This window comes from Papaver somniferum, chromosome 1 (assembly GCF_003573695.1).
Source record: "Papaver somniferum cultivar HN1 chromosome 1, ASM357369v1, whole genome shotgun sequence".
In the NCBI taxonomy this organism is placed as follows: domain Eukaryota; kingdom Viridiplantae; phylum Streptophyta; class Magnoliopsida; order Ranunculales; family Papaveraceae; genus Papaver; species Papaver somniferum.
In genome coordinates, this window is record NC_039358.1 from 198,063,213 (window position 1) to 198,074,215 (window position 11,003).

Consider the following 11,003-nt stretch of genomic DNA (forward strand, 5'->3'; position numbering starts at 1 on the left):
GGCTTGAGATCGTGAAAGTTCTCCGATAGGCCAGATAAAGAAGTCACAAACATCTTCGTCTCATTGTTTGTGATTCCTCGATGTCCTCTTGTTTATACAAGTAAGACTGTTGTGAGGTGATTGATTAATCTAGGCTGTTCTTCGGGAATATAAGACCGGATTATAAATTGGTTCTTGTTCACCATGATTTCATATCATAAGACGGAACAAAAACCTAGGGTTCTTTTGTGGGAGACATATTTATCCTTTGATAGACTTTTCTGTGTGAGACAGATTTGTTTATTATCAAGTCTGCGATTTTGGGTTGCAGCAAATCTTAGTTGTGGGTGAGATCATCTAAGGGAATCAAGTGCGCAGTGTCCTGCTGGGATCAGAGGCGTAGGGAGTACAACTGTACCTTGGATCAGTGGGATACTGATTGAGGTTCAACTATAGTCCAGTCCGAAGTTAGCTTGTAGTAGGCTAGTGTCTGTAGCGGCTTAATACAGTGTGTATTCAATCTGGACTAGGTACCGGGGTTTTTCTGCATTTGCGGTTTCATCGTTAACAAAACTTCTGGTGTCTGTGTTATTTCTTTTCCGCATTATATTTTTATATAATTGAAATAATACAGGTTGTGCGTTAAATATCATCAATTGGAAATCCGACCTTTGGTTGTCGATTGATATTGATTGATCCTTGGACATTGGTCTTTGGTACCGTCCAAGTTATCTCTCTTTGATAAAGACTCGCAGATTTCTATTTGCTTGAGTAAAGATCAAATCGAGAGATTGAGATATAAACTCTTTGATATATCTTTTTGTTGATTTAGTCTAACTGTCTAGTTGATTCTCATAAAAAGTATATTGGAGTTTGTCCATACAGATTGCTAAGCGAAATATTGGGTGGTGTTGTTAGACCCCCGCTTTTTCAGTTACACTAAAAAAAATTTCTTGGCCAAGTTTGGCTAGCTTGTTTCTTTTCAATCGAATTTAATGGGAGAAATTTGAAAAAAAAAAACATATTGAGGTTCAGCTAGAAATAAAAGAAAATAAAAAAGTCAAGATGAAAAACAGTAATAAATAAATAAAAATATATTAAATATTAAAAATTAAAAAATAAACTTAAAATAAAAAGTAATTAAAAAGTATTTAATTAAGCAAAGGAACCATTTAGTTATTTGATATTACTAGTCCATCTCTTAGGATTAGACTAAGAACTTAATGGTCCTCAAATAAAATCATGGTCCCCTAAAAAAAAAAATCCTACACTATCAACCACAACCAACACATATGTACCATTGGGATACTCAAAATCCTAACCTCTGCCTTGTATTATATACCCCATGCGCTTACCATATATGTGCACAGTAAAAGGTGAGATAAACTAGTTTTCTCATATTTTCATCATCATCAGTATTAGAAAACATGGAAATAAAAGATACTCCTTCTCCCCCATGGTTTCAACCTGTTTTGCTTGGTCATAGAAGCAAAATGCTAAATCAAAACAATGGATATGCTTAAAAGTTGTTGGGAAGAATTTTCGAATGAAACACTTTGGGTGAAGTTGTAGATGTAATTTGTTGTTTTCTCGGAACTTTCAAATGTAAATTGGACCACACATGCAAGCATCCAAATCTAAATAAAGGGTCACGGCATTTCCTGTTTATATATTATTTGGTCCATATGGACTTAAACTATGCCAATGATGCCATATTTGAGACATGTACAGTTTCTTAATTGCAAGTTGGGAATACCACTGTACCGCATCATCCGTATCATTGAGGACTGATATGATATTGCACATCAGACGTTCATGGCAGAAAAAAAAACACAAAACTGCTTACTAGAAATAGCCATGAGATTGGGTCTGGAGAGGCCAATTATCAATTTTTTAATTATCAAAAATGAATGTGAGAGACCTTTTCAAGATTATATTTATTTGAAAAGAACTACAAATTATTTTCTTGCAAGATTAAGACCCATCACCATATTATACCTAACTTTCATCTTTTATCCAAAGAAATCTATTTTACATTGCAAAAAGAAGATAATGACTAAAAATTATAACCCATACGTATGACCAAGTCATTCCAACAAGACAATGTCTTTACCATTTACTGTATTTTTCCTTACTAACAAAAGACGCTTTGTGACAAAGAAATAATGTAGAAGCTTCACTACTTACTCTGGATGATCATCAGTCTTCGTGCATAGATTATATATATCTTCCCCTATCATTACTCTCCTAATACAGGAATTCATGGGTTTCTACTATAAATCATCATACAGTACTTATTTTTCATGATCTTGCATCTTCTCAAGGTAATTCTCGGAACTTTCGACCTTCATTTACTGATTCTTTTCGTGGTTGTGGAGGTGGTTTCAATTTTAGAGGAGGGTTTCATGGTCCTACTTCTTCAGCTTTTCGACCTCCTAATTCCACTGACAATTCATCTTCAAGATCCAATACTTCTTCCGGCAATAGAATTATTTGCCAGATCTGTTCTAAACCTGGTCATACTGCTCTTGAGTGTTATTAGCGTATGAATTTTGCCTATCATGGTCGTGAACCACCACATAATTTGTCAACATTGTTAGCTAGTGCTCATATTTTAGGTGAAATCCTTGGTACATGGATTCTGGATCTACAAATCACCTCACTTACAACATGGGTGATTATGGTGATTCTACTTCCTATGATGGCCCCGGACAAGTATCTAATGCCAATGGTGAAGGTATGTCTATCTCTCACATTAGTGACTCCAATTTTGTTCTTCAAGATCAGTCATTTGCCTTGAAAAATGTGCTTCATGTTCCTAAATATGCTCAAAATTTGATTTTTGTGAATCAATTTACAAGAAATAACCATTGTTCTCTTACCTTCACACCTTATGATTATGTTGCTAAGGATCTTCTATCTCAGAACACATTATTCAAGGGGATCATGGGCTTTATCCCTTACACTGTCATGTTCATCCATCAAGTCACACCACTCCATCAACATCAAGACTGCAGCATTCTTCATCTATTCATTCTACTGCCTTGTCCCGTACCAAGACTCATGCTACCACTTGGCACAAAAGACTAGGTCACCCATCATTTGAAACTATGAATAAAGTGTGTAAAATTTTACCTTCTCCTTTTTCTTTACATCAACCTTTTTCTTGTAATGATTTTAAGCCTGCTAGGAGTCATAAGCAACCTGTCATGATGTCTAATTCATTTAGTATTGCACCTTTACAGTTACTACATTTGGATTTATGAGGTCCTTCTCATCTTATGTCTGTATCTGGATACAGGTTTTATGTCAATATAGTTGAGGATTTTAGCAAATTTTGTTGGGTATATACTCTTACAGCTAAGTCTGATTTTAAGACAATTTTTTATCATTTGAAGTCCTTTGTTGAAAATTTCTTTTCCACTACAATTAAGATGCTCAGAACAGATGGTGGTGGAGAGTTTATTAACAATGGAATAGGAACTTTTTTTGGCCACACATGGTATTGGTCATGAACTTACTTGCACAAATACGCCTGAGAAGAATGGAGTGGCAGAGTCAAAACATAGACATCTCATCGAGATTACAAGAGATTTTCTTATTCAGTCTGGAGTCCCTGATCAGTTTTGGGTTGAAGTATTAACTATTGCCAACTATGTCTTCAATAGATTACCTGCAAGATATCTGCACATGGTTTCTCCATTTGAAGTTTTATTAAATAAAACTCCAGATTATCAGTTTTTAAGAACATTTGGCTGTTTATGCTTCCCTTGGCTCAAACCATATACAAAGAATAAACTTCAACCTAGAAGTAAGACTTGTGTTTTTATGGGATACAGTAATCACCACAAGGGGTATAGGTGCATAGACACAACTATTGGCAAGATTTATGTCTCAAGACATGTGGAATTTACTGAAGACAGCTTTCCTTTTCTTTCAAATGGTCAAACTTCTTCTTGTTAGTTGGAAATGCTTCAGTCTGCCATCTCCTCAAGGTCTTACTCCAATACTTCAGCTAATATCATTCTTGCTTATCCTTCTACAACTGATAATCACAATCATCACAACCTGATAATATTGATTCTTGTCCTTCTTCAATTCAAGTATCTTCATCAGAAAAGGTAACTGACATTCCTTCAGTTAAAGTGCCTATATGCTCAGATACTTCCTCTCAGTATATGACCACTAGATCCAATAATGGAATCTCTAAACCTAAAGTGTTTCTTGCTAACAAGTACTTATTACCTGAAGCTTATATGAGTATAGTTCCATCTAAGATTCCTACCACTTTTTCTCAAGCCAACAAATATCCTAACTGGCAAGTTTCTCTTCATAATGAAAAACATGCTCTTGATGCTGCTGGTACCTGGTCTTTGGTTCCTCCTGATCCCTCTCAAAATGTCGTTGGCTGCAAGTGGGTGTTCAAGATACAGGAAAATCCTGATGGTACCATTGAAAAGTACAAGGCTAGGCTAGTTTCCAAAGGCTACAATCAAATTGAAGGCTTAGATTATACAGAGACCTTTAGTCCTACAACTAGTCATCTGCAAGCTTCTAAGAGGATTCTCAGATACATTAAAGGTACTTTAGGTCATGGTGTTTACTTCCAACAAGGTTTTACTGCTCTTCAAGGTTACACAGATGCAGACTGGGCATCCTTCTACCAGAAGATCTACTAATGGTTATTGTGTGTTCTTTGGAGGCAATCATGTGTCTTGGTCAGCTAAGAAACAATCTGTTGTTGCTAGACCTAGCACAGAAGCTGAGTACAGATCCTTGGCTTCTGCAGCTGCTGAGGTTGTATGGTTATATCAGCTGCTTAGAGACTTGCATATATTTGTTTCTGATCCTCAACTTCTCTTGTGTGACAACAAAAGCTCCATAGCCTTGGCATCCAATCCTGTGTTTCATAGCATAATGAAACACTTGGCCATCGCCTTTCACTTTGTCAGAGAGTTGGTTCACAATAAATCTCTGCAGGTTCAATATGTCTCTAGTGATGCTTAGGTTCCAGATGTGTTTAGTAAAGGTCTTGCTTCTCCAATGTTTGAATTTCTGAAGTCCAAGCTCAAGGTGCTGAAGCCTCTTGTGCTTGAGGGAGGGTTATTGAAGCAGAGTCTTTGTCCAGCTCATTTATGACTACTAATACAGTTATCTATTTCACCCGACCATTTATAACTGACAAAATACAAGAGTTTGTCTCTTATTAGTTCTCTACTTTTTCTACTGAGTTGGTGACAGCTGTTAGACGGTTTCTTGCGTTACCGTTATCTGTCACAGTGTTACTTTAAATAGTCAATCATCCATGTATTCTGTCTATGTTTAGTTAATGAAACAATCTTGATTTGTTCTCTGTAACTAAACTACCTATGGTGAAAATTCGTTTATTTTTTTATTTTAAAGATAATAAAGAACGTATGCTTGTTTTAGAATAGGGAGTCTCATTCATACCTGGTCGAATGTTTATAGTTAGACCTTGGAACCCTCTGATTGAGCAGTCTACGGCTGAAATGAAGACCATTCCAATCTGGGCAAGGATCCACAATATCCCAATCCATTTCTGTGATAATTTAGGTCTTAGTGCTATTGCTAGTTGGACTGGAAAGCCCCTAATGGCAGATGATATTACTTTGAACAGGACTAGACTTTCATTTGAGGTTGGTATTGATTGTACTTTCCCTAGTTATATCCCACTAATTATTGATGGAAGTGTAACAATGGAGTTACCAGTGGAATACCAATGGAAACCTCCAAAGTGTTTCACTTGTTTATCCTTTGGTCATACAACTAGCAACTGTTCTCGGAAAGGTTTACCAAAGACAAATCCTTACTCGACGCCAAAGAAATCTCAACCTTCAATCTTGTCAGAGGGTGAGAATGTTTCTTCTTTGGGTGGAGAAAAGATTGCTCATGCGGGAAGAAGAAACTTTAGTAAATGTAGGTAAGAATGAGTTTAACAGGGCGCAGGGTGCTATTGAAACCTCAAAGGAGACTACTCCAGTGGGGAACCAATCCCCCAAAGATAATCATCCAGTTGGGAGTATGGGAGAATTGGAGACGGTGACTCACACATCAGAGGGGGGACGGAATACATACACCACAAAGAAGAAGAAAAATAACAGAAAAAGGGTAGAATCAATTCCTGAATCTGTAACTTTTGGAAACTTGGCGGAACAACCAGAGATTATAGAAGAGGAAGCTTGTGAAAAATCTTGTCGTGACCCAGACAAAGAAGAGGTTAAAGAAAAAGAGACCGGTGATGATTCTGATGGTATATCAGTATATGAAACAGACAACGAGACAATGGGAGTAGAAAAGTTTATTCCCATGAAACCCCGAGATAATCATTCCAAATCAATGGGAAACATATTTTCAACTCCAAATTCAACTATAGATTTTGTTGAAAAGGAGAATATAGAGGATAGTCTATCAGCTCAAATGGATTTGGGTCGCGTTACAATTCGGAAAAAGAAGAAGAAAAAAGATTTGGATTTGTCTTCTATTTATGTTTCTGCTCCCTCCGTTAGTGAGGCCGAAATAAGTTCTAAAATCTATTTTAATAAGCTAATGGGTAATGATGAGGTCTATGTGTAGAAATATATTGGAGAGTCATGCTAATTCACAGATGAACACGATTCCGAGGATGATGATGGTTTGGGAGACTTCGACTCTGACTATGATGAGCAAATTGATGTTGTCAAATGTTTTTTTCAGGATGAATATTGGGATTTCTAAGAGCATTTCTAAGAGAGGGTGATCTATTTATTTTTAGTGACATATAAGATTTTAGACCCCCGTTTGGCATAAATTCATCTCCAACAGTAAGGTCCTACAAGTTAGGAGGGACCAATTACTAATTATGAAGGTGTTCAAGAAAGTGTTATCTACACCTCCGGTTGCACCTCCACGTCATGTTTTTAACCAATTTTCTTTTAATTTTAAGGGTTAAAATTCTCACTGTTGGAGATGGTTTTAGATATGAGGTGCTATATTTACAACTCCCTCCGTTACTTTTTAATAGGTCAGTTTCTTTTTTTGAGAAAATTAAGGAAATTAAGAGAACTAATTATTGAAAGTGGTCCTCTAGACACTTGTCAATAAAAGAAGTGAAGTGAAATGGTCCCCATGACACTTGTGAGCCAAAGAAATAAGTGAAATGGTCCACATAACACTTATCATCAAAAGAAGTTAAAAGAAAAATGGACTCAGAAAATTAAAGTAACATTTGATTTTCCCAATTAGGAAACTGACATATTTTTTTGAAATATTTATTTATAGAAACTGGCCTATTAAAAAGTAACGGAGGGAGTATATGTGTAGACCCCATAAATAAAAGGACTAAATAAAAAATCCACGTAGGATTTTTTACACCTTCTGTTGGAGATGCTCTAAAGGGTTTTGTTTTATTCTTCTTTTTCCTTTGGGAATTTTTGAGTGTATGGATTTTTTTTAGTAGTTCTTGTGTTTTTTTTGATCTTTTTTTTTTTGGAGGTCCATAGTTGCTCCTCGTGAGCTTGCTTTATTTTTATTTCTTCATTTTTTTATTTTTGTAACTTTGGTGTCACTCTTGGTGACATCTTTGTTTTTTAATGAAATTTACCCTTTTCGCGTCAAAAAAAAAATTTGACAACTGAGACGGGACTGAGTCAAATACCGAGTCGAATTCAGATCCTAAACCAAATCCAAATATTTAAGGTGTTAGTACAATTATTTATTTATTTATTTTTATTATTATTTTTTTTATAGGCAAAATAAAAAGATTGCATATTACCCACTTAACACACTGTGGTCGCTACGAAGAGTTGGCAATAACTAGATTGGTGGGATAGACCCGACCATCTAACTCACATTAGTGCAAAAAGATTATTGAACTTAACAGTATTTAAGGTGTCAGTACAATTATTGAACTTAATAGTATGTCGTATCTCTTCTGTGCAAAAAGATTTCCAACTATTTCCAAAAAAAGTGGATGTGAAAAGAATGCAGAAGAGACCCACAAATCATTTATGTAATAATGCTGCTGCTTTTAACGATTACGGTGACTGACAGAAAGTTGCCTCTCATAAAGTTCTTGTTTGTGATATATGATTGAAATTAGCATATGGTTGCAATACGAGAGTTGCACATCTTTTTTTGTCAATAAAACTCATTCAACCTTTTGCTTCCAGAAAAGAAAAACAGCCATTTCTGAAAGCAAAATAGATACGCATAAATAAAGCAGAAGACCCACAAATCCCAAACTAGCAATAGCAGTACTTTTATGGTTTGCCTAATGAATTTGACAACATTTTCATCCGGGAGCTTGCCTTTTCAGCCTTCAAATTTAAGAATAGATAAAAATGTAAGATCAAAAACAAGAGAATGGTAGGGAGAACTAGAAATTAACAGTATAGTTTTGAAGGATGGCTTACCTGCATATCCCAATCACATCTAATGGTGATTATGCTCAATATCAACGTTTGAATAGCGGTACCACCTATCATCCCACTCCATATTCCCTGCAAGTTTTCGCATTTCTTAACAAAAAATTGGGTCATGTAATAACATTCACAGGTACAGTGAGTAAGCGAGTATACGTACTGGAACACCAAGATGGAAACCCCATCCAAGGGAGGCTCCAAGTGGAATTCCGATGATATAATAGCAGCCGATGTTAATGTAAGCTACCGAGGCTTGCCACCCTGAGCCAACGGCTACCCCTGATAAATCAACATCACCGCATTAACTAGTATTCGTAACTGAAAATTCATCCTAAGAGGGGATGTACAAGATGGATACAAAATCTAAGCGATGTGTACCCGAGAGTACGGGTTGAATGCTGTTCAGCAGAATGGTGATGGCCAAGAGGAATGAAAGGTTGTCAACTGCTTGGAGGACGTCATCGCTCGTGGTGAAAATGATTGCCAACTTCTCATGGAAAATCATTATCAATGTACAACAAAATATCCCTATTATCAAAGATGTAATTGCTGAAACTTTGGTAGCAAATTTTGCAGCTTTTCCATTCCCTGCTCCGAGCTCGTTTGCAACCCTTACTCTGATACATAAAACAAGAATTTAGAAGCATCCGGACACAAATTCGTATGCAGCAAATTCAGCAGAATAAAAATAATATATTACCCGGTTGCTGCAAAGAAAGCAAGTGGAATCATCATCTCCAATCCGTTTATGGTCATACTGTGAACCATCAAATACCATATCTAAAAATCAAACTCTGATACCAGCTAGTGGGTATGGACCTCACAGGTCAAAGCTCGCGCACCCTTAAGATGATACATTTCGAATCTAACCATATATAGGAAAAATACACACCAGACAGTGAGAGCTGAGACCGCAACCGTAGCATTGTTCAAGTTTCCAGTCAATAAAACCAATATTCTGTAGTTCCAATTCTCCAAACTGTGCATTTCCCATTAGCTATCAAATTTAGCCACAACAAAATCCAACAAGAAAAAATTCCGGATAACCAAAAGAAAGAGTACTCAGAGAAAGAGAACGATATACAGTATACCATAACGTGACGCCTGAAGCCACAGAGAGTTTAAAAAACTCCCAAAGGCCAGAAAAAGCTTCCATAGAAAAACCAGTCCAAGTTTCAGGACAAGCGCCACCAACAATATAAGAAAACATTCCCAAAAATATAATCCACCAGGAGACATTTAGCGTAGCAGCAGCACCAATAACACCAAAACCAAGTTTTGAAACGACTAACCAGGTAAGGAAAATATGAATCAACAGGGCACCCAGAGATATCCAAGCAATTATTGGTGTCTTGAGTTGACATTGGAGAAATCTTTATGAAGGCAATTGTAAACCTAAGGCAAAAGGAAGTGGAATTAACCGAATCGTCACTAAGCCTGATAGTTCAGCTAAATCATCTGGTTGGCCCAATAGTTTAAGAATCGGTGTAGTGAATATCTGTACTGGTAGAAGAAAAATTGCACAGATAGTTAAAACAACCCATGAACGCTGCAAGTAAATTCCTAGCATATGGTATCGTTTTGCTCCATATGCTTGACCACATAATGTCTCTAACGCACTGGCCATTCCCAACTGATTCAACAATAAAAAATCAGAAAAAATATATGGTAAGCTAGAGTATTTAGAAAGCAAGTGAAAAAGATGAAGAATGTTACACACCAATAACCCGAAGATAAAACCAACAATAACAGTAGTGGCTAGGGCAAATGCAGCAAGCTCAAGGTTACCCAAATGACCAACAAATGCTTGGGTAATGACGAACATAGAGTAAGAAGATATACGGCTGAAGATAGTTGGACCCACAATATGCCATAACTTCTTCGATTCAATCCAAACTCTACTTGGTAAATCATCTCGTATTTCATTATTTTGAGGATACAGTTGCAGTACTGGAGTCACCGGTGACAAATGTTTTTCTATTAACGGGGCGTTAATCGGTTCCTCTCCGCCTCCACTTTTGCTGCCTTTCATTTTCCTTATCTAGTAGTTCAGTTACTCACTACTTTGCTATTCTGATCTATTTCATTGGCTTTTTTTATGGGAAGGAGGATTCCATATTTGGACCAAAACACATTTACAAATACACAAAACTATTATAAGTACACTAGTAGTCCAAAGTAGTTGTTGCTGCAGCTGCCTCTTTTAAATATTTTATCGGAAATGTTTCAAATTTTATATACTGCCGTTTGCCCACCATGTCAACATGGCCTATTATTTTAAGCCATTATCTTGGTATCTAGCAACCGAACACGACATTAGCAACAGAAGGTCCTGTCAGTAGATTCCTACCCAAATGGGTAACGGCATATAGAGTGAATAAAATCCATTTAATAAAGAAGAAGAGAATATAATCAAATTTGATTATAAAGAAAAAGTTATTCTTTCTCGCGGATTAAAAAGTGAAGGTTCTGAAATTGACATTACTGGTAGTAGAATGGCTGACAAGACTCATAGTGGAAGGTGTTCCGGCCCTGACTCAATTGATCGATTTAAGTTGAATCCGACTTATTTATCTTGTCACTCGGATGGTCATTTTTAAAGTT

General features: G+C 36.4%; 1 pseudogene; it reads right to left on the minus strand.

Annotated features, from left to right (window-relative positions):
• Positions 1 to 8,037: 8,037 nt before the first annotated feature.
• On the minus strand, positions 8,038 to 10,582 carry LOC113311465 (annotated as a pseudogene).
• Between the last annotated feature and the right edge of the window lie 421 nt (positions 10,583 to 11,003).